Raw genomic sequence first — 24,601 nt, forward strand, 5'->3', positions numbered from 1 at the left:
ACCTATTAGGTCCATAAATTACGGTACCATATAGTATATACTCAACACAAAGAACAGCGACAATTTGTTGTTGACAAAGGACAGCTGGACATAAAGGGCCCCAATACCTTCAGGAGCTTAGGGCCACATCAAACCTACCCTAAATCTGGCCCTGGTTAAAGCAACACCCTCCTGTACAATTATTATTATTATTATTACTACTACTACTACTACTACTACAGTATTATTATTATCGTTGTACCCCATCCATCTGGCTGGGTTCCCAAGCCACTCTGGGCGGCTTCCAACACACACACAAATAATAATAAAACATCAAACATTAATAGTAACAATCAGATCCTATATTAAAAGTCACAATAACTTTAAAATAAACAACCTATACCAAATAAAGCAGTATGCAATAATGCATTAGAATCCAATAGTAAACACTAAAATTAAACACCAGCAAGTAATAATTCAAACAGTTTACAAGAGATCAACAGGTTAAATCTGTAAGGATACATTGGGCAAAAGATTCAGGACATAATATACAAAAGGCAGATTGGGAGAGGCTATGTAAAACAGAACTGAAATTCACAGCAAGTTGTTCACTGAAAGAAAATTATATGAAAATGATGTATCAGTGGTATTTGACACCTGTCAAGTTAGCAAAAATGTACAGAACAAATTCAAATATCTGCTGGAAATGAAAAAAAAAAGAAGGTACCTTTTATCATATGTGGTGGACGTGTAAAGTAACTAAAAATTTCTGGGAGGTGATATATAATGAAAGGAAAAAAAATGTTTAAAATAACTTTTGTTTAAAAAAAGGAGAAGCTTTTTTCTAGGAATCATACGTACCGAGATACCAAAGGACCAGAAAAGATTGTTTATGTACGCTGCACGGATGCTACTAGCCCAGAGATAACCCAGACCACAGAAGAATGGCAAACCAAGTTGATGGACTATGCTGAAATGGCAAAATTAACTGGGAAGCTGCTCAGAAATCAAGAAAACAAGAACTTTAATGAGGAATGGGGAAAGTTTGTAATTTACTTACGAGACGACTGTAAGCAGTTTAAAACATTAGCAGGATTTTAACCACACTTGTAAAGTAATGGAATGTATGGATAATTTAGAAGGATTAAAAATTTGGATAAGTATTGATATGCAATTGTAAATAATATCATTAGGACCCATGGAAGTGATGGGGGGGGGAGTCAGGATATGTGCTGAGCCCCAGAACGTGTGTGTGTATAGAAGGGGAGAGAGCCTCTGAGCACGTGCAGATTGCAAAAAGCATGTTTCTCCTATTCATACAAGGGGAGCCGGTCTAGAGGAAGGACTTCGCTGAAGGCTCAGTTTCTGTTCACACGGGAAGATCTGGGGTTCAAGGGCCCTTTGCCTGCGGTCTGGGCTCATCAGGGTGCAAGTCAGCAGAGCCTATGTTACGGGCGTTTCAGACCTTGCTCAGTGTTTCCTGTTAAAAATGAGCAGCTGATGATGAATGTACAAGCAGCTGCTGTGGGTTTCCTCCTGTGCTCTCTCGCCTTGCACATCAATGCTCATAGGATGCTGTGGTTATGTTTCTGGGATGATAGCTAATGGTCTGCACTGGGAAGTGTGACCTATTCTTTGGTTTGTTTGCTAACATCAATATTGCTTTCCCACACCCTCCAACATTTCTCCAATTAAATTAGGGATGTCCTATTCAATTATTAAGGGCCGTGGGTGGCGCTGTGGTCTAAACCACAGAGCCTAGGGCTTGCCAATCAGAAGGTTGGCGGTTCAAATCCCTGCGACGCGGGTGAGCTCCCGTTGCTCGGTCCCTGCTCCTTCCCACCTAGCAGTTCAAAAGCACATCAAAGTGCAAGTAGATAAATAGGTACCACTCCGGTGGGAAGGTAAACGGTGTTTCCATGCGCTGCTCTGGTTTGCCGGAAGTGGCTTAGTCATGCTGGCCACATGTCCCGGACGTTGTCTGTGGACAAACACTGGCTCCCTTGTGATAGGAATTTTATGGTATTAGATATATGGTAATGTTCATAACTGCACATACATAGATCAACACAGGAAGACCAACCTGGAACCATTTTGATTCTTAAACTGACCAAATCCTTTCTCTGCAAGGTTATACTGGAAAAGCCTCCCCATTGTCTCTTTCCTCACAAGATATGTCTGTTTGAATAAGGTGTGAACCTGTGACCTGGCCCAGGAAATAAGTATTTTACCACTACAAAAGAATGGCCAGGCACCCCAGGCAATCCAATCAAGTAACTTGCCAGACAGGAGATAAACTGTGACAGGAGAAAAACAACATTTAAATTTCTGTGATGTAGGTGGGATGTATCTGAGGGGTGGTCTTAGGTTACACCCCTTCTGTGATGTATGCATAATGTTTCTGGGGGTGGTCTTGATCTACAGGATGGGAATTTCAAAGTCTTTATAAGCCCTTGCACAGCAATTTTGGGGGTCCTCTTCCTCTCCTGCATGTGAGGGGAGCACCCTGTTGCAACAGATCAATAAAGATCAAGCTTACTAGCTGCTTTGCTTCTCAATATTCTCTGGTTGGCCTCTGTTATTTTCCCCTACCAATAGGAAACCTATGTAAGGACTCTATATGGGCTCTTGGATACCCCATAAGGGAAAAGGGCATATATTTTTATTTACAACACCCTCGGCTTATAGAGCGAGATGAGTGCACAAACCCAGAGTCATCCGCAACTGGACCTAATGGTCAGGGGTATCTTTACCTTTATCTATTCAATTATTAATTATTATTATTATTAAGAATATATTACTATTTATACCCAACCCATGTGTTGCCCAAGCCACTCTGTACAGCTTCCAACATATATAAAAACTTAATAAAACACTAAACATTTAAAAACTGTCAACATTCAACATTTATCTGGTGAAAATAGGGGTGTCCTAAGGAAAAGCGGGACATTCCGGAATCAAATCAGAAACCAGGACAGCTTCTATAAATCTGAGACAGTCCCTGTAAAATTTGGAGGGGCTGCTTTCCCCTTTCATTTGGAGGTTCAAAGCTGCTAACAAAAAGTTGATACAGTGGTGCCCCGCAAGACGAATGCCTCGCAAGATGGAAAACCCGCAAGACGAAAGGGTTTTCCGTCTGCAGAGGCGCTTCGCAAGACGAAAAATGACGAAAAATTTTGAATTTATTTTTTTTTGCTCCAAAACCCCTTTTCCTGAAGCGCTAAGCTGCTAAAAGCATTTTAGCAGCAAAACCGCTAATCCCTTCAGCCTTAAAAAGCCGTTTTTAGCCCTTAAAATGTCAATAGCGCTAATAGCGCTACACCGTCAATGGGCTTGCTTCGCAAGACGAAAAAACCGCAAGACGAAAAGACCCGCGGAACGGATTCTTTTCGTCTTGCGAGGCACCACTGTATTTGAAAAATTCAATTATTAGAAACATTAAAATATTTTGATAATTTTAAAGTAAAAGTTTTTTTTAAAAAAAAAAAAAATAATAACATAAATTAAGGAAGCGAAATTTCCCTTCATTTCCATGTGAGTAGCTTTGCCTGCTAAATTTATGGCAGGATGGGGAGCCCAGAACCCTCCAGATGCTGAGCTCCAACTTCCATTGGTCCTGGGATGGCCAGTGGTGAGGGGTCATGGAAGTTGGAGTCCAAAAACAATTAGAGATTGCTTTATGGAGATTAGGTAAAGGTAAAGGTACCCCTGCCCATACGGGCCAGTCTTGACAGACTCTAGGGTTGTGCGCCCATCTCACTCAAGAGGCCGGGGGCCAGCGCTGTCCGCAGACACTTCCGGGTCACGTGGCCAGCGTGACGAAGCTGCTCTGGCGAGCCAGCGCAGCACACGGAAACGCCGTTTACCTTCCCGCTAGTAAGCGGTCCCTATTTATCTACTTGCACCCGGGGGTGCTTTTGAACTGCTAGGTTGGCAGGCGCTGGGACCGAAGGACAGGAGTGCACCCCGCCGCGGGGATTCAAACCGCCGACCTTTCGATCGGCAAGCCCTAGGCGCTGAGGCTTTTACCAGTGCCACCCGCGTTCCCGCGGAGATTAATTGAGATTAATGGAGATTAGGCGGCCGTTAAAGGCAGAGGTAGCAAAGATCCCCTGTGTTGCAAACAGAAAAATCTGGCAACCTGCCGTGTTGCTTTTAGGTTGCCAGTTAAAGGCAGAGGAGCAGGGCCAATCATAAAGGTTGGCACTGCTATAATTAAATTATACCTACTGTTACAATGAGGACACCATCAGACGAGATGGTTGGACAGTGTTCTCGAAGCTACCAGCATGAGTTTGACCAAACTGCGGGAGGCAGTGGAAGACAGGAGTGCCTGGTGTGCTCTGGTCCATGGGGTCACTGATACAGAAGGGGGGGGGCATGTCTTCTTCACCTCCTTCTTCGCTACAATATATCCATTTATTTCCAATTGTCAATGACAAAAGGGACTAAAATCTATAAAATTCATAGAAAATCAACGTGCCAATTTGCTCAATTTCTCTAGAACTCCATGACACCTTCTCTGTCCTCCATAATCCCTCAGGCAAGGTGTTAAGACCCTAATCCTGTCAAATCACTCTGCCAGGTGGCAGACTATGCATACATGGACCATTGTCTTCTCATCACCTGGACTCAGGATGTGCTTATCTACGCATATCTCCAGCTCTGCATATTCCCCCCTCCCTCCTCCATATGTTAATCCTGTGTAACCCAACCTCTTCTTAATATATTCATGATGTAATCTGTGTAACCCAACCTCTTCTTAATGTATTCATGATGTAACTGGGATGTATTTTGCACTGTATTCTGGGACATGGAGGGAAGTTTCAAAAGTTCATGTCACCCCTTTCTCGCGGTTCAATCTTGCCTTGAACCTTGTTGCGCAATAAACATGGATCTTCTGCAGTTTGCTCCTGTCTCCAGCTGAACTCATTTTCCTCCGCAGGGACCCGCGGACTTAGTCCGACGAGCTGGGTGGCAGAGCAGCCTTGCACCCAGATTTTGCCGTAACATCACGAAGAGTCGGACACGACTAAATGACTAAACAACAACAACAAACAGCAAAAACAATAAGAGAATCTTTGGGCACCTTATAGTCTGCCAAATATAGCCTATTGGGCATAAGCTCTCCTGGCCGAAAGCCCATTTTGTCAGAAGCGTAAAGCAAAATCCTGATAGACAGGTATATAAAGGAGAAAAATGTAAGCTGGGAGCTGAATGGCAATGAGATGCAAAAATCACAGTCAGTGGTGATTAGAACTTGATTCTATGTTAAACCTTTAGCCTTTTGCAGTGATCATTGTTGAGATGATTAAATTAACATCTGTGGTGGGGCAGGAATTTATATGCAAAAATAGTCATAGATAGCACAGATATCCTGGCATTGGTAAGTGGATTAATCTAAGTAGTGTGTTAACAAAATCCTTTGTCTCCACTGACCATGACTGATGGTATTGAACTTCTTGATTAACCATGATCCAGCTGTTTCACAGCTGTAGTTGTAGAAGATCCTATTCTGAGACCGTCTTCAATTTTACCTCCTGGCCAGATGATAAATGATTGCTGTCTGTTAAGAGTGGGCGGGGGGGGGGAGACACATAAACTGCTTCTCAAGCAAGTTAGCACCATCTCTGTTATTGCTTGCGTATTTTAAATGTAGATGATGGTATACTTCAAATATTTTTAACATTTTAATTGAATTTTTTAATTTACAGTAATTAATTCTTGTTTACAGGCTATACTGCAATCAAGCAGCCTATACATTTTGTTAAATAAAGGAATACAATGAATTATCCCTGTGAATTGCTAGGGTTTTATTATTAATAATAATTTTTATTTATTATTTAATAAATTTGTATACCACCCTTTATCCAAAGACCACAGGGCGCTTCACAAGATAAGAATACAAAACGAAAACACCAAATACCTAATAAAACAAAAAGCAAAACAGACCAATAACCCGCCTCCCACAGACGCATCTAAAAGGCCATAGAACGTCAAACTGGCCAAACGCCTGAATTTCGTATCTTCATTTATTCCGTATAAAAGAAAGGATAACAATTATATTTCATTGAAATATAAATAACAAACACAAGAAGTAACTTTCAGATGGAAGCACAAGAGTCTTGTGGCACCCTAGAGACTGGCAGTGCAATGCTAGCATCTACTCAGAAGTAAGGCCTACTCGATAGGGGAAGGGCTGCAGCTCAGTGGTGGATGCAGGTGGTCATAGGTGTAATTCCTGGTATCTGGGCTGGGAGAACCTCTGTCTGAAACCTGGGAGAACTGCTGTCAGTCATTTTGGATGATACTGAGCTAGATTTGCCTTGGTATAAGGCCGCTATGATCCTGCCAACCTAGCACGTCAAAGTGCAAGTAGATAAATAGGTACCACTCCGGCGGGAAGGTAAACGGCGTTTCCGTGCGCTGCTCTGGTTCGCCAGAAGCAGCTTAGTCATGCTGGCCAGATGACCCGGAAGCTGTACGCCGGCTCCCTCGGCCAATAAAGCGAGATGAGCGCCGCAACCCCAGAGTTGGTCACGACTGGACCTAATGGTCAGGGGTCCCTTTACCTTTACCTTAAGGCCGCTATGAACTCCATGGCGCTTAATCCCAGATAAATGGGGTTAGAATTGCAGCCTAAAACATTTATTGCTAAGTTGTGGGTGAACATATCAGACGACACAGCGATTCTTCAAACAGCTCTTGTTTATTCACAGGCCAGAACAGAACTGAACTGAAGGGTTCAGTCAGCCTGCTTATATAGAACTCCTGTACAACGTAACTGTAACAATTTTCTAAAACTATCCAATCACTGAACGTCACTTTCGATCCCTTATTTGCATAACTATCTACAGTATCCCCCTGCTGGCCCAGGGTGAGAACTTCAGTACATAACATTTATCATGACACATATGTTCATGGAGTGGACTTATACTCACCGTGTCCTCCTTAGTTGCAGGTATACATGCACATTGGGTAGGGATTGTAAGCAGTGAAGTTAGAGGGAAATGCAGTGCAAAAAGTAGACAGGGATGACTCATTTAGAGCTTGGATGTCTGCAGATAAACACAGGGACACTTCACAACACCAGTGACAGGTGATAACGCAATCAGCATTTGACTCACCATAGCCAAAATGTGCCATTACCTTTCACTGCTGTTGTGAAGGGGCACTGCACTTATTTTGCAGACATTTAAGCATTTACGGCCCAAAAATATTCTTTCTTTACAGTTAACATCTAAAGCAGGCATAGGCAAACTGGGCCCTCCAAATGTTTTGAGACCACACTTCCCATCATTCCTGACCACTGGTCCTGTTAGCTAAGGATGATGGGTCTTTTGTTTTCTTTATCTTTTTAGGTAAGTTCATGAAGATACCAATAAAGGGTGAGTTTGGTGTTGTTCACAATACCGAGAGATTATGAAGTTGTAGATGGATGTTAATGAAGTTGTAGACAGGGCATTTTGCACCTGTTTCGCCCTGGCAGTCCTGGAGGTACCACTGTATTACATTTCCAGTACCTGTGATTTTAATGTAAAAACTACCCAAAACAATTACCCTCTTAGTGTCCCTATTTTCCAGGGACAGTCCTGGATTTACCCAAGCTGTCCCAGTTTCTGATTTTATCCCAGAACATCGTGCTTTCCCTATTTTCATTGGAGAAATTGCATACCCCATGCAATTAGAATTAAGGTTTAACAAGTTCTGCTTTTTTTCTTTTGGTCCAGCATTAACTTGGGGGGCGGGAAATACCTAGAGAGCCCAGCAGTTTCCAGGCAGAATGAAATTCCAGTTTCAAGAAATGCTTTTGGCATGTTGGGAAAACACCAAGTGAGACCAGAGATCCATCAAGCTGTCTGGCAGCAGGTACCCCTCTCAGGCTCCAGAGGAGTTTTGTTCAGCCCTTACCCGGGGATGCCGGGGACTGAACATGAGACCTCCTTTTTGCAAAGCGGGTGGTCTGCCACTCTCGGTGCTGTGCTCATGACAGCTTCCAGCTCTTGCCTTCCCACCCCCAGGAACAGACACCAGCCTGTAGCACAATCAGTTCATTTCAGGTGCCTGGTCTCCATCCAAGATCCCAACCCGTGCACCTGCTAACGGGGGTGGCTTAGTAGTTTGTGCATCTGCTTTGAGGTCCCCTCCAGTTCTTTCCACCCGAAGCTGAAACCCCAGCGGGCCTGACTCAGCAGTGCGTGTTTCTGTGGGAGATAATCTGAGCTCTGCCAGGCTTCTGGGAATAGGCGTCTGTCCCAGATAAGGCAGGAGGGAGGTTGTGGAAGGGAGAGGCCTGCGAGCCGAGATTTTACTTTCAAAACCATTGGGCGTCTGTTGCGTTTTTCAACGTTTTCAGACACGGAGATCCGGCGACATCCCCCAACTTCCCCAAATATATTTCAGAGAGGTGTTTATTGGAGAGACGCCACTTGATTGATGATATGCAAGCAGCCAATTCTGCCTAGAATTTTTTCATTTTTAGCTTGCTGCAATGACGGTGACAAGACTCGGGAGCTATGCGAAGGCAAAGGAGAGATGGGCTGGAGCAAAGTGAAAATATATTACTCAGTTTGTTTGTCGGTTTAGGTAAAATAAAAAATAAAATACCGCCCTTCATCAGATCAGATTCTAGGGCAGTGTACGATGATATAAAGAATAGATTATTGAAATCTTGATACAATAAAATAACAATTTTCTATAAGAAAAGACAGTAAAAGGGGAGCACGGATCAAACTAAGGAATTATGCAAATTAAAATATCTTTATGTTTAGAACAAGGGCTGTAGCCCAATGGCAGAGCATCAATCCCTGGTGTCTTCAGGTGAGACTGGGGAAAAACTCCTGTGTGCAAGCAAGTGTCACTACTGAGCTAGATAGACCGAGGCCGTACGTTTTAGTTAGTCTAACGTGTATATCGTGCTTTCTTCCTCGTCTTTTTCTCTTAGAGAAGTCTGCATCCCAGGAAACCAAATTCTGGATCAGATACAGCTGAATTTGGAAACGCATGTATACATTCTGGAACGTGGAGCAAATTTACAGAATTTTCCTTACTATTTTACTCTTTCTTCTTCTTTTTTTGCTAGTTGAAAGGAAGGGCACAAAAGTTCTTCTCTGACCGTGTGAAATCTTACTCAGCCAATTCACCGATTTGAAAGATTTCAGCAGAAAATGGCTCCAACCAGATCTTTGGAACCATAAGGACTAAAACCTTTTCTTAAGTGAAAACCAATATTTTCAGGATAGCAAATTCTGAATGCAATGCTCACATTATTTTTTCCTGTGCTCCCGCAGAATCATGCCAATGGTCCCTGATTATATAGTGTGATACACACACACACACACACACAGTTACATAATCCTGATTACAATAGTATTATCTATAGATTGTAGTCCTAAGCATACTTACACAAGCATGTTCCACTGACAGCAATTTGCTTCCAGATAATGTTTCAGGACGCGGGTGGGGCTGTGGGTAAAAGCCTCAGCGCCTAGGGCTTGCCGATCGAAAGGTCGGCGGTTCAAATCCCTGCTGCGGGGTGTGCTCCCGTCGTTCGGTCCCAGCGCCTGCCAACCTAGCAGTTCGAAAGCACCTCCGGGTGCAAGTAGATAAATAGGGACCGCTTACCGGCAGGAAGGTAAACAGCGTTTCCGTGCGCTGCGCTGGCTCACCAGATGCGGCTTTGTCACGCTGGCCACATGACCTGGAAGTGTCTGCGGACAGCGCTGGCTCCCGGCCTATAGAGTGAGATGAGCGCACAACCCTAGAGTTTGGCAAGACTGGCCCGTACGGGCAGGGGTACCTTTACCTTTACCTTTTAATGTTTCAGGGCGGACATGCCAGAAGTTCAAAGTCTTGTAAAGAAAGAATTATAGAATCCAAGGATAGCAGAGTTGGAAGGGGATCCCAGGGGGTCATCTAATCTAACCCCCTGCAACGCAAGAATCTTTTGCCCTATGTGGGTCTCGAACCCATGACCTTGAGATTAAGAGTCTCTGCTCTACTGACCAAGCTATCCCAGACAGCTGTCCAAAGCAATCAGTTTGCTTTCAGGTAAGAGGTTTGTGCACCTGTGGAACCACTGCTGTATATGAGCAAACCTGCACTGTATACAGCTGGCCATAGGCAAAAAGAACAGATCGAAAGGTCTTCCTTCTCTTTGGGTCGGCTGGTCCTGGATATCACTGGCAACAGGTCACAAGTTGCTGTGGGTATGGATGGACAAGATGGATGCATAATGCCAGCAATGCCACATATTCCACTCTGTCTTCTTGTGATGCAGATGGGGCAGTATGGGTTAAACCACAGAGCTTGCCGATCAGAAGCTTGGCAGTTCGAATCCCCATGACGGGGTGACCTCTCGTTGCTCGGTCCCAGATCCTGCCAACCTAGCAGTTCCAAAGCACATCAAAGTGCAAGTAGATAAATAGGTACCGCTCTGGCGGGAAGGTAAACGGCGTTTCCGTGCGCTGCTCTGGTTTGCCAGAAGCGGCTTAGTCAGGCTGGCCACATGACCTGTATGAGCTGTATGCCGGCTCCCTCAGCCAATAAAGTGAGATGAGTGCCACAAGCCCAGAGTTGGCCACGACTGGACCTAATGGTCGGGGGTTCCTTTACCTTTACCTGGGACTAAGGCCGTCCTTAGCAGATGCGGCACCGGGGTGCAAATATCTGCCCAGCACCCCCAAATTACTACAGCTAGTGTTGGGGTGGCCGTAGCTGCGCACTGCCAGCCATGGGGGGGGGGCGCAACTCTCCCCCATGCCGCTGAGGGGAGCGATCCTCAAAGAGGCTTGGGAGTGAAGTTGCGCCCCTCCCAAGCCTCCTCAGGAGCAGAGCGATCCCCACAGAGGCTTGCAAGGCTTGGGCAGGAAGCTGCACGCCCGCCAGCCTTATGGTTGGCGGGGCGCAGCTGGTGGCCATGCAGGGCAGTGGCGTAGCGTGGGTTGTCAGCACCCGGGGCAAGGCAAGTAATTTGCACCCCCCCCCCCGCTGCACTGTCCCTCCCCCAGATAGTCCCTCGCTCTCTCTCCGCACCGCACCGCACGCCTGGCACCCTCCCCTCCACAGTGGGCGGCGACCCGGCGGCTCGGATCGGATTCGCACAGCCAGCACTGCAGTGAGAGAGAGTGAGTGAGCCAGGTAGGGGCAGAGAGCTGCGAGTGCGAGCGCCCCCCCCCCAGATGTTGCGCCCGGTGCGGCCGGCCCCCCCTGCACCCCCACGCTACGCCACTGATGCAGGGAAAGGGGAGGCCGCCGGCACAGCCACACAGCTCCCCTGCTTGCTGGGGCACCCCTGAGAGGCCGGCGCCCTGGCGCAACACACCACTAAGCCCTATGGGAAAGACAGCTCTGCCTGGAACTATGGCACAGAGTTTCCCCCTTGTGCATTATTAGCCACGCAGCCTTTAAAATCTTTCATCTCACCTGATGTTCCTGAGGTCAAACAGATATTTCGCAGCTCAAGATGTCCCCCTAGTGCTCAGCTGGGCCTGCAGTTGCTGCGGCTGCTGAACACAGAGCAGGCAACCAGAGCAAGGAGTGGACTTGTGGAAGATTGGGGTGGGGTGAGGAGCCTAAATTTTGTTATTAAAAAAAAATTATGAAATATTTATTCGTTTACAAAAATATGTGCATTGTCTCTTTTTTCAAGTTGTGTTTTCTACGGATCACTTTCATTTGTTGTGAGACATTAGTGTTGCATGCAGTACAGTTGTACCGCGGATTACAAACACCTCGGGTTACAAACACTTTGGGTTACAGACTCCGCTAACCCAGAAGTAGTACCTCAGGTTAAGAACTTTACCTCAGGATGAGAACAGAAATCGTGCAGCGGTGGCGGCAGCGGGAGGTCCCATTAAGCTAAAGTGGTACCTCTGGTTAAGAACGGTTTCAGGTTAAGAACGGACCTCCGGAATGAATTAAGTTTGTAACCAGAGGTACCATTGTATTAGGTTGGGATGAAAAGAGGGGAAAAGAGGGAGAGGGGGAATGGTGAGTGGGGTGGGGTAGCAAAGCTTCTCTTCTTCTACTTAGTGTATGTGTGGGGTTTGTGTTAAGTTGTGGGCGAACATAGCAGATGACATAGCGATTCTTCAAACAGCTCTTGTTTCCCAGAACTTCATGGCGCTTAATCCCAGATACATGGGGTTAGAACTGCAGCATAAAACATTTATTGCTAAGTTGTGGGTGAACATATCAGACGACACAGCGATTCTTCAAACAGCTCTTGTTTATTCACAGGCCAGAACAGAACTGAACTGAAGGGTTCAGTCAGCCTGCTTATATAGAGCTCCAGAACAATGTAACTGTTGCCATTTTCTAAAACTATCCAATCACTGAACGTCTCTTTTCGATCCTTCATTTGCATAACTATCTACAGTATCCCCCTGCTGGCCCAGGGTGAGAACTTCAGTACATAACAGTTTGTGTCAGCATCACTTGTGTGGGTTCTCTTTCTGTTTGCTTGTTGCATTTCCTTGGTGGTGAGAGAGGTTGGGGGTGGCCTAGGGTGTGGTTGGTTGTCTTTGGTTGGCTGTAGTGAGATTTGTTTTTGTGGGGAGTGGGTTTGGGGTCAGATTAGCCATATTGATTTGTATGCTGTTGGTGGATTCTTGTTGTTGTCTTGTTGGGCTATGTAAGTGATAAAGGGGAACCATACTGGGCTGAAGGCATCTTCTTCTATTTGTCCCCATGTCTGTTTCTGTTTATTGGTTAGCTTTTCTAGTAAGGCTGTTTCCCATACTATTTGATACCATTGGTCCATGTTTACTCCTAACAGGTCTCTCCAGTGTCTGGCTATGATGCTTCTGGCTGCTGAGAGTAGGTGGGTTATGAGCTCTTTATAATGTGAGTGGGCATTATTATCTTGGAAGATGTTCAGTAGGGGCACTTCTGGGGTCACTTCTAATAATTGCTTAGTTATTTTGCCTATTTCTTGTATGACAGATGTCCACAAGAGTTGGATTTTGGGATTTTCCCACCACATGTGGAGGTACGTGCCTGTGGAGGTTCATCCTCTCCAACATTTTGTTGAGGCTCCTGGCATATCAGCACTAGTTTCTGTGGTGTTAGGTATCACCTGCAGGTGAGTTTCAGAGTGAGTTCTTTTCTTTTAGATGAGATGGATTTAAAGGGAGGTTTATACCACATTCAGGAGGACGTCCAACTCCCAATAGACTGCGATCTACTCACAGTATTAAAAAACTGGCAGTGATCTACCAATTGTCGTAAATAGACTGGCAGTGATCTACCCAAAGTTGTGGAGCTTTTTTTAGGAAGCCAAAGTTGTTGAGTTTTTTTTATAATTTTTAGGAAGCCAAAGTTGGGGGGGGGTGTTGTTTTTTTGTAAGGAGATCGCTGAGGGGCCAGAGGTCAACCGGGATCTACCAGTAACACGTTCTACCAGTAGATCACAATCTACCTGTTGGACATGCCTGTATTGGGTGGGATTAATTTCATAGCCTATGTTGTCCTCCCTTTGTTTTCTCTTATTACGTTGAGGGGGTTTGTGGGATTTTGGAGCAGTATTTTGTTTATTGTGGATACCATCCCTTTGCCGTGTCCCTTTGTTGTTAGGAGGAGGTTTTCGAAGGTTGTTGGGGGCCTAGTTGCTGCTGATTTTACTACTAGATTGTTTAAGAAGGTGTGTAATTGGTGGTGTGTTAGCCACTGCAATTGGGTGTCCCCTAGCTTGTCTTGTATTTCTTGTGTCGATGTGGGTTTGTTATTTTTGTAGAAGTCTGCTAGGCGGTATTAGCCTTTGGCTTGCCAGGTTTTTACCTGGAGGTTTTGTGCTGCGTGGTGGAATAGTGGGTGGTGTGCCAGGGGGAGAGCCTAAATTTTGTAAGGCCAGAGCCTCCTACCTTAGAATAACATAGACAAAAACATACTTAATCGGTGCACAATCTGAAGGTGTAAAATGCTTAACCAATGTGGGTTCAACTGTACTTACTAAGGATGCATCAGAGAGGCTAGCCCTTTAAATACATACACACACACACACCAGGAGCTGAGAGATTCAGGCTAGAGACAGACAACTGCCTTGTCAGATTGTTGAAGGGTATGTGATACCGTCACGGTTACCTGTGGTGTTCACATTCGTTATTTCTATACCCCTTGCATCTTTGGGCAAACACGTTTCAATTTTATTTTATTTTTTACATAAACCTGTGAAACCTCTTTGCTCCACGATGATAATGTGCCAGAAAGGCAGTGTGGTGTCCAACATAGGAGCGGATGGCTCCATCATACTGTATTCAACTGTCTTCAAAACCATTCATTGCCTGTCTCCAGGCACAGCTTATTTAATTAATGTTTGGGTACGAAAACGCCCAGAGCGGCTCAGTCCCTATCTGAGAACGGCGAGATTAGCCGTTTTAGGATTTTCACCAACTCTAGTCCTGTGCTTTAATAGCTGTGCAACAAGTTAAAAAAAAACCGAAAACAAAGCCAGAAAGGTTTTATCACAGCATTGCCACGAGAGGAAAAGCTTCACAGGTTGATTTCTGTCAGTTATGTAGATAATAAAGGCCAAGCTACACGACTGGATCACACACATTTTCTTTTTTTTAATGAAATTGAGCAGTTGGGGGGGGGCTGCAAGTTTGATTAGGAGGTAATTTTATTTCTCTCTTTTTTCCTTCATGCCTTTTTCCTGCTCAGAATTGATCCCCCAGCTGCTGTTTGTCTGTGGCCTAGGGAAAGGGGATACTTCCCTTATGGGACGAAGAGTAGCCGGGGCGGGGTTTTTATTTGAGAAATGACACGGGGGTGGGGGTGGGAATGATGAAACAAATTTTCTCCCTGACCTGCTGCTGCTGCTCTGATCCATTTGGCACCCCCAATGCAACAGCGCTACCCACGTCCCTTGCGTGGTATTTCTATTTAAACTATGGTCAGTATTTTAAAATTTGCATCTGTTGATAAAAATGAGCATGTGAACCTTTTGCACAAATCCTCTGCCGCTTCTGTTATTTGGGGTGGGGTGGGGAATGATTTGACAATGTGTAAGTGGTCTAATAGGGATGTGGGTGGCGCTGTGGGTTAAACCACAGAGCCTTGGACTTGCCGATCAGAAGGTTGGCAGTTCGAATCCCCGCGACGGGGTGAGCTCCCATTGCTCGGTCCCTGCTCCTGCCCACCTAGCAGTTCGAAAGCACGTCAAAGTGCAAGTAGATAAATAGGTACCGCTCCAGCGGGACAGTAAACGGCGTTTCTGTGCACTGCTCTGGTTCGCCAGAAGTGGCTTAGTCATGCTGGCCACATGACCCGGAAGCTGTACACCGGCTCCCTTGGCCAATAAAGTGAGATGAGTGCCGTAACGCCAGAGTCTAGTACTCAGGTCTCTCCTTCTCTCAGACCTCAGTCTCTGCAGCTCAGAGATGTCGGTGGGTTACTAGACCCAGAGGCTGCCTCAGCCTCTCCTGACCCAACTGGTAGTGCAGCAGCTGTAAGTGATGGCCCAGCTGGAGGCAATGAGGTAATCTCCACATCTGGAGCTAGAGCAGGCTTAGGCCCCTGACTCGGCCCAACTGGTGCTTGTTGCAAACTGGGGCTCTTCAGAATCAGGCCCCAGACTCAGTTCAGATGCCACCTAAGGCAGAAGATCCGGTGCTGAAATATACTCGGAGTCAAGAGTGGATTTCATGCTCTTTATTCAGTTCATAGTGGTGAGGAGGAATGGAAGTTCCCCAAGAATGTCTGCTTTATATACATTATTTACACAATGGGCCCGACGTGATTGGCTAATTCTCCTGTAGGCCAATCAGGCTGTGGATTCACTTCCACCTGGAACTGGATTGGGTGGCCCCTGTGGACCAATCAGGCTGCTGCATTCTGCATCCTATTGTTCTAGGGCCAATCAGACTGCTGCATTCTGGATCCTATTCAACTCAGTACATAACAGGTGCGGACTGAGACTCCTCCGGTTCCGAGCCTGCGTCCCAGGCCATCACTCCACCCTCTGGAGCAGGAGAAAACAAGCTGGCTCCATCTTCCGTGTGACCGCCCTTGAGATGTTTGAAGATGGCTGTCGTATCTCCTCTCACTCTCCTCTTTCTACCCAACTCCCTCAATCATTCCTCATGAGCACAAGCCAGGCACAATTGTTTTTGTAGTGTTTCCATACAGCTGTTAAGCAGCGACCGAGTTCCCTCCCAGAAGCAGCTGCAACTCCTGCGTATCCCTGCTGCTTGTCGTATTAGTAAACTGCCACAGATATTTAGGGGCCATTTTGGGGTTTGTCAGTTGAAATGGAAGGATGCTGTCACCGTGTTTGTCCTAGGAAGGCACTATAGAAAAGAATGAATCCACCCACCTTGCCAAAGTATTCTGTCACCAGAAATGATGGACGTTGTGCTCCAGGAGAGCCAGAGGACTAGGGAATGTAATCATTGCCCTTGTACTATCGTAGCAAATTTAAAGTCTTTCTGACTTATTTTTGGCAGATGTTCAAATCGCAGATGAATGGACGGGATTGAGAACCGAGCCCAGGACGCTGCTGCTCTCCTTGATTCACACTCCAAGGGCAAGGAGGAGCTCAGCGCAACTTTAAAGGCCTCAGGCACGAAGGAGGGATGCTTCTTCACAGAGTGTCTAATTCGACAGCGAAACTTACCTCCAGAGGAAATGATCAAGGCCGAGGATCTTAACCTATTTCTGAGGAAAGCCCCTCATTCTTAGGGGTGGCGGCAGCAGCAGCAGGGGGAATATAAGTAAACTGAATAAATTGAAATGATTTTAGGGTTTAAGCTTATTTTTAAAGTGTCTTAATCACTAGCCATTTTACACTAAGAATCTCTCTCTCTCTCTCTCTCTCCAGTCATACCTTGGTTGTCAAATGGAATCCATTCTGGAAGTCCATTCGACTTCCAAAAACATTCGACAACCAAGGCACGGCTTCAGGACCTTCCTGCACTCAATCGGAAGCTGTGGAAACTGTGTCGGACGTTCAGGTTCCAAGGAAGGTTCGCAAACCGGAACACTCACCTCCGGGTTTGCGGCGTTCAGGAGCCAAAACGTTTGAGTCGCAAGGCATTTGGGATCCAAGGTACGACCGTATATTAAAAGCAAACCACCCTCTTTACCACTTGGCAGGAGCACCAACTCGCCTGGCATACCCTCCAACATTTCTCCAATGAAATTAAAGGTAAAGGGACCCCTGACCATGTGGTCCAGTCGTGGCCGACTCTGGGGTTGTGGCGCTCATCTTGCTTTACTGGCCAAGGGAGCTGGCTTACAGCTTCTGGGTCATGTGGCCAGCATGACTAAGGTGAACCAGAGCAGAGCACGGAAGTGCCGTTTACCTTCCCACCGGAGTGGTACTTATTTATCTACTTGCACTTTTGATGTGCTTTCGAACTGCTAGGTTGGCAGGAGCTGGAACTGAGCAATGGGAGCTCACCCTGCTGCGGGGATTCGAACTGCCAACCTTCTGATCGGCAAGTCGGTTTAACCCACAGCGCCTAGGCACATCTTATTCAATCATCATCATCATCATCATCACCATCATTTAATTATTTATACCCCACCCATCTGACTGAGTTGCCTCAGCCACCCTGTGTGGCTTCCAACTTACATAAAAAAAATAATAAAACATTAAACACTGAAAGAACTTCCTTATACAGGGCTGCCTTCAGATGTATTCTAAAGGTTGTATAGTTATTTATCTCCTTGGTTCAGGGGTTGATAGAGTGGCTGGGGCAACCCAGACAGATAGGTGGGGTATAGTTACTATTATATTTTATTATTGACTAGGACGTATCTATTTCCGTCAGAGAAATGTTGGAGGGTATGAGGTTTCGCAGCTTTGACTTCAAGAATTCTTCACCCTTAATTAAATACAGTGGTACCTTGGGTTAAGTACTTAATTCGTTCCGGAGGTCCGTACTTAACCTGAAACTGTTCTTAACCTGAAGCACCACTTTAGCTGATGGGGCCTCCTGCTGCTGTCGCGCCGCTGGAGCCCGATTTCTGTTCTTATCCTGAAGCAAAGTTCTTAACCTGAAGCACTATTTCTGGGTTAACGGAGTGTGTAACCTGAAGCGTATGTAAGCTGAAGCGTATGTAACCCAAGGTACCACTGTACTCTGTTAACCTGAACTGTTCCCTATTGATCAGTGGGGCTGTTCAGCTTGTTGCCACAAAGAGCAAAGGTTCAGTTTTGGGGTTCTTCATAGAAGAAGGAAGCCCTCAAGGGACGAAGTCATGTCTGCAACGTGTCACTTAAAATGTGGGTGTGAGGGGGACACAGATTTTGAGGAGGATGTGAATCCCCACAGTCTGGAGAGGAAAAAATGAATCATGAAGTAATGGGATCAAAGCATAACAGATTTGCTGCTGAATTATTAGGTGTTCTTTTTTTAAAAAAAAAAGCAGATCAGAATTCAGGTCAGACATCACAGTTAAGTCACTTTTGAATCCTGGAATCCATTGCTCATAACTTGTTGGTTAAAGCATTTGCTCTGCATGCAGAACACCTTGAGTTAAATCTCTGGGGTTGTAGCCAACATTACCCATGTTCACAGTCGATCCATTAAAATTAACAGACATTGCAAATTTAGGTCTATTGATTGGGTCTACTCTGAGTAAAGCTTAGCTGGAAAGAACCCTTAGTGCCTCCAGTTAAAAATGCTATTACCTTTTGGGAGAACATACACCAGACTTCTTCTAATATTTGGACTTTTTAAAAATGGAGGAAGTACATGAGAAAGTGGTCCTGTTAGCAGGGTTGCAAAGACCTCTCTCTGTCTGGGATCTTGCCCAGAGAATCATTACAGGGCACAATAGACAGTATTGCTAGACAGACCAATACAAACATAAGACAACTTCGTATGTTTGCATGCTGAAATACAGCATATAGCTGAATCTACTTAGGAATTGGTCAAGTAACAAGCACTATATATTCTTATAAAATGTGCATTCCCACGATGTTTTATGTGCCAAATTGCTGTCTGCATTGAGAGAGTAAACACAAGGCTGAATGGTGGAATGAAGTTATATGGCTTTAGTAGAAATGTTATAAGGATTTAAGTATAAATAGATTAATAGAATATTATAGGTAAAATAAGGTTAGAATGTGTTAAGATAATTATAGACAGAAAATAGAGGAAGATGGAAAGGAATTGCTGAAATAATTGATAGAAGTGGAATACAAAAAGGGAGGTGTGAGGAGGTCGGTGAAATAAGTGAATGAAAGATAAGATATTGAAACTGTTTGAGTGTTTTAAATTGTTTTTGTTTGGTTTTGTTAGTTTAATGTGTTAGTGTTATGTAGTGTTTTTGTGTTGTATTGTATTGCTCTTTTTTTGGTTTTTGTTTTTGTTTTGTTTTGTAGTGTTTAAATTGTTCAAAAAGTAATAAATATTATTTTTAAAAAAATAAATAAACACAAGGCTGGTTATCCTCTTTTCACCATCCAAGTTGGGCAGATTTTGTTAGGATTTTTATCTATCCGAGCTGCTCCAGCGAGTGGTACTATGGTACTGTGATTGTATACATCAAGTGAGTATCTGTGAGAAAGGAAGCCCGTATTATCTCTTCCTTCCTGATACAGTGGTGCCTCACAAGACGAAAAGAATCCGTTCCGTGAGTCTCTTCGTCTAGCGGTTTTTTCGTCTTGCGAAGCAAGCCCATTAGCGGATTAGCGCTATTAGCAGTTTAGCGGCTATTAGCGGCTATTAAAGGCTTAAGGGATTAGCGGATTAGCTGCTAAAAGGCTATTAGCAGCTTAGTGCCTTAGAAAAAGGGGGTGGGGAGCGAAAAAAACCCACCCAGGAATCGCAAGACATTTTCGTCTTGCGAAGCAAGCCCATAGCAAATTCGTCCTGCGAAGCACCTCCAAAACGGAAAACCCTTTCGTCTAGCGGGTTTTCCGTCTTGCAAGGCATTCGTCTTGCGGGGCACCACTGTACTATTGGAAGTTAGTTTCACTTCTGTGTGTGTCACAGGTTTTCTGTTCTGGTGTTCAGAGAGCACAGACGTACTGATGGAGTCTCTGTATATAGACTGTAAATAAAGTACCGTATTTTTCGCTCTATAAGACACACCAGACCACAAGACGCACCTAGTTTCTGGAGGAGGAAAACAAGGGGGGGGGGGGGATTCTGAATCTCAGAAGCCAGAACAGCAAGAGGGATCGTTGCACAGTGAAAGCAGCAATCCCTCTTGCTGTTCTGGCTTCTGGGATAGCTGCGCAGCCTGCATTCGCTCCATAAGACACGCACACATTTCCCCTTCCTTTTTAGGAGGGAAAAAGTGAGTCTTATAGAGCAAAAAATACAGTAGGTTAGAACTACGATTGAGTCTTTCTTCTGCTATGATATGCCAGAAGACTGGTGTGCTCTTTTCAGGAGAGGAGGGTCGCCTATTACCGGTCTCCCTGGACTGAGGGAGATTTATAGTCAGAGAGGACCACCGGAGAGATGCTCCAAAGACTTCGGAAGTTGGCAGCCATTCCCGGGCGTTTTCCCAACAGATTTGCCAGCAGCTAATGTCACTGCTTCCTTCTTCCCATGACACCCTTCGGCCACGTCATGTTGGTGTGCTGATGCCTGGCACATGGTCACACCCCAGAAAAGGAGGTCCATTTCATGGTCAACTCTCCCAGATCTGAATCCAAGATTCCTGTTGCTATCCATAGCTCATATAACTTGTACACACACAACATGGCCCATTGACAGAAAGTGGGTAAAACACACGTGTGTGCGCACACCCCTTGCCATCAAAAACTTACCGGAAAACCTGAGATTTCTAGAGATAAATATTCAGAGTTCTTGGAGAGAGGATCAGTAATGCAATGGGAGCGGGCACAAGACATGGGACATACAGGTGAAACTCATAAAATTAGAATATTGTGGAAAAGGTCATGACATGGCTCCCCAAATCAACACAGACTGTGGAAAATTCACACTGGACTTCAAGCATCTGGCATTGTGTTCCTCCCCATTCTTCCTCCAGACTCTGGGTCCTTGGTTTCCAAATGAGATGCAAAAGCTGCTCTCATCAGAAATGAGATTTTGGGAGCCATGTCATCAGCTGGTGTTGGTCCACTGTGCTTCCTTGAGTCCAGGGTCAATGCAGCCGTCTACCAGGAGATTTTGGAGCACTTCATGCTTCCTTCCGCAGACGAGCTTTATGGGGATGCTGACTTCATTTTCCAGCAGGACTTTGGCACCTGCCCACACTGCCAAAAGTACCAAAACCTGGTTCAATGCCCATGGGATTACTGTCCTTGATTGGCCAGCAAACTCCCCTGACCTGAACCCCATAGAGAATCTATGGGGCATTGCCAAGAGAAAGATGAGAGACATGAGACCGAGCAATGCAAAAGAGCTGAAGGCTGCTATTGAAGCATCCTGGTCTTCCATAACACCTCAGCAGTGCCACAGGCTGATAGCATCCATGCCACGCCGCATTGAGGCAGTAATTGATGCAAAAGGGGCCCAAACCAAGTACTGAGTACATATGCATGCTTCTATATCTCAGAGGTCTAATATTGCTCTATTTGCAGTCCTTGTTTTGCTGATTTCATTTAATAGTCTAATTTTCTGAGATTGTTAATTTGGGGTTTTCATCAGCTGTACCTATGATATCACAATTATAACAAATAAAGGTTTGACATATCTTGCTTTGCATGTCATGAGTCTATCTCATATATTAGTTTCACCTTTTAAGTTGAATTACTGAAATAAACGAACTTTTCCACGATATTCTAATTTTCCGAGTTTCACCTGTAATATGCAAATGGAAGACTGGGAAAAACTATGGAAAGTGAACTTAAAATTTACTGACTGTATATTGCTGAAAGAGAATTATATGAAAATGATGTATCGATGGTATATCACGCCTGTAAAAATGGCAAAAATGTACAGAACAGGCTCCAACAAGTGCTGGAAGTGTAAATAAAAAGAAGGCACATTTTTTCATATGCAGTGGAATTGTTAAACAATAAAAAAGGGAAATGATTTATAGTGAAATGAAATGAATGTTTAAGATAACCTTTGTTAAGAGACCAGAAGCCTTTTTGTTAGGCATTATATATAGGTCAAGACTTGCCAAAAGAACTGAAGAAATTATTTATATATGCTACTACAGTGGCTAGGATATTACTAGCCCAAAAATGGAAAGACAGCAGAATACCAACCAATGAAGAATGGCAATAGAAATTGATGGAGTATGCTGAAATGGCCAAGCTAACTGGAAAACTTAGAGATAAAGACAATAGAGACTTTTAAAAAGATTGGGAACCATTCATGTTGTATCTACAGAAACATTGTTAAGAAGTGGACTCACTAGCAGGGTTTGAGTAAACACTTGCAACTAACAAAATAAAGAGGATAAGACATAATCGAAAAACAACAAAGTATAAGAGGCAGTTTGAAAACAATTATGGTATAAAAATGATAAGAATACAAAAATATTTAATTTAAAGAACATTATATTATGGTAAAAGGTAAAGGGACCCCTGACCATTAGGTCCAGTCATGGCCGGCTCTAGGGTTGCGGCGCTCATCTCGCTTTATTGGCCGAGGGAGCCAGCGTACAGCTTCCAGGTCATGTGGCCAGCATGACTAAGCCGCTTCTGGCGCACCAGAGCAGCACACAGAAACGCCGTTTACCTTCCCACTGGAGTGGTACCTATTTATCTACTTGCACTTTGACGTGCTTTCGAACTGCTAGGTTGGCAGGAGCAGGGACCGAGCAACGGGAGCTCATCCCGTCACGGGGATTCGAACCGCCAACCTTCTGATCGGCAAGTCCTAGGCTCTGTGGTTTAACCCACCGTGTACTGTATAATAAAACAAGCAGGAGAAGTTATTGAGTAAAGAACCAGAAGAGGTGGTTGAGGGAAGACGTGGGGGTGGGGTGGGAGAGTTGGGGAATTGTATTGTTTTTTCTTTCTGAGAGAATGTTATTGTGATGACACAAAAATGGTAAAACTCAATATATATATTTTTTAAAAACGTAATGCAATGCGAGTCCTGAATATGTTCCAGGGCATGAACTCAGTTTGCACATGTTGATAATGAAGCAGAGAAAGAGAAAGAGAGAGGTCTGTAGGACCACATTTGAGGTTCCTCACCTCTGTAGTCATAGATCTCACCTGACATCCATATAGCCCGATACCTTTGATGATTTGAATCCAGAAAGCACCTTTCCCCCTTCAACGAGAGGCAAACATCTTTGGAAGGTGGATACTGGACTGCAAATGGACTCGTGGAATGAGCACCCAACAGCAGGAGCCGAGGTGAGTCAGAAGGCCTGGCTTCACACAAAAAATCTGACATGGAAATATTGTCAGCTGCTGCTTCCATTTCCTGAAAGTCTGCATTTGACTGCCTTTCTCAGCGCCTCCAGACAGGCTTGAACTCTGGGTAGCAAGAATTGCCCTCTGCTTCTGAAGCTAGACACATCTCCAGGCCTGCAGAAGCGGCTTTCTAGCTGCGGGTGCCTCGAGCTCATGAAGATCTTTGCGAGCTTATCCACTAGACAAATCCAGGGCAGGGGAGGGCGGTTTTAAAACAGAAATCTGCCTTTTTATCACTCCTTCACAGCCTCTGACCTTTGCACAGCAACCGAAATCTCGGTTCCATAGCAAAGCTGGAGAAGTGCTCCAATTTGGCAAAGCCATTCTGCATTCCAGTTTCCTTCCCCAATCTTTTCTGCCTGTCTCTACTCGGCTATGAGTGATTGCAGAAGAAGAAGAAGAAGAAGAAGAAGAAGAAGAAGAAGAAGAAGAAGAAGAAGCCTTTGAATACCAGATGCTAGAATTCACTCAGGTCCTGCCTGCCCTGTGGGCTTTCCGTAGGCATGTTGTCGGCCACTGTGACAACAGGATACCTGATCCTGCAGAACTCTTCTTATGTTCTTAAAATACAGTCATACCTCGGGTTACAGACGCTTCAGGTTGCGTTTTTTCAGGTTATGGACCTGCCGAAACCAGGAAGCACTGGAATGGGTTACTTCCGGGTTTTGGCGGCCGCACATGCGCAGAAGCGCTAAATCGAGCTTTGCGCATGCGCAGAAGCGCCGAATTGCAACCCGCATGTGTGCAGACGTGGCGCTGCGGGTTGCGAATGCTGCATGTTGCGGACGTGCCTCCCACACGGATCACGTTCGCAACCCGAGCATCCACTGTACAGTGTTATGGGGAAGCCATGTGGTTGAGAAAGGAGGCTTTATTGAAATGGCATGTTTTGATTCATCAGATGGCCTATTTGCAGAGGGAGCACGTTGAATTGGAGAAGTTGGGATGGAGAGGGAACATCCTGTTAGGATATTTCCGTTCCACCTTAAAAGGGAGCAGGATGTTTGTGCCACAGCCTACGTATTTTCCTGTTTCACAGGATGTTTTTGTTGTGTCTTTGCTTTCGTTTCTCTCTCTGCCGGAGACATTGAAGCAGGCAGTCATGTTTTTCTTTGTTCTGATCAACGCAGAAATAAACTTGTAAATAATGCTCTCCTGAGTGCATCTTTCGCTGTGTGCTTTATCTGCTGATAGAGCGTGCACGGCTCTGGAATGTGGCAAGCTATTTCTGGAGCTCGTGTCGCTAATTGCTGATACTGCGTGTCTGTGGGAGATCGATGGACGTCCGGAGACGACGTGGAGTCATGATGGACTTTG

At 45.1% G+C, this 24,601-nt stretch overlaps 1 long non-coding RNA gene across 1 annotated transcript in view; it reads right to left on the reverse strand.

Moving 5' to 3' along the window:
• Positions 1-24,601, reverse strand: part of LOC310671749 — a 180,354-nt gene that overhangs the window by 58,714 nt on the left and 97,039 nt on the right. The window lies entirely within an intron of this gene.

The sequence above is a fragment of the Podarcis tiliguerta genome, assembly GCF_965153285.1.
Source record: "Podarcis tiliguerta genome assembly, chromosome: 2".
NCBI lineage: Eukaryota > Metazoa > Chordata > Lepidosauria > Squamata > Lacertidae > Podarcis > Podarcis tiliguerta.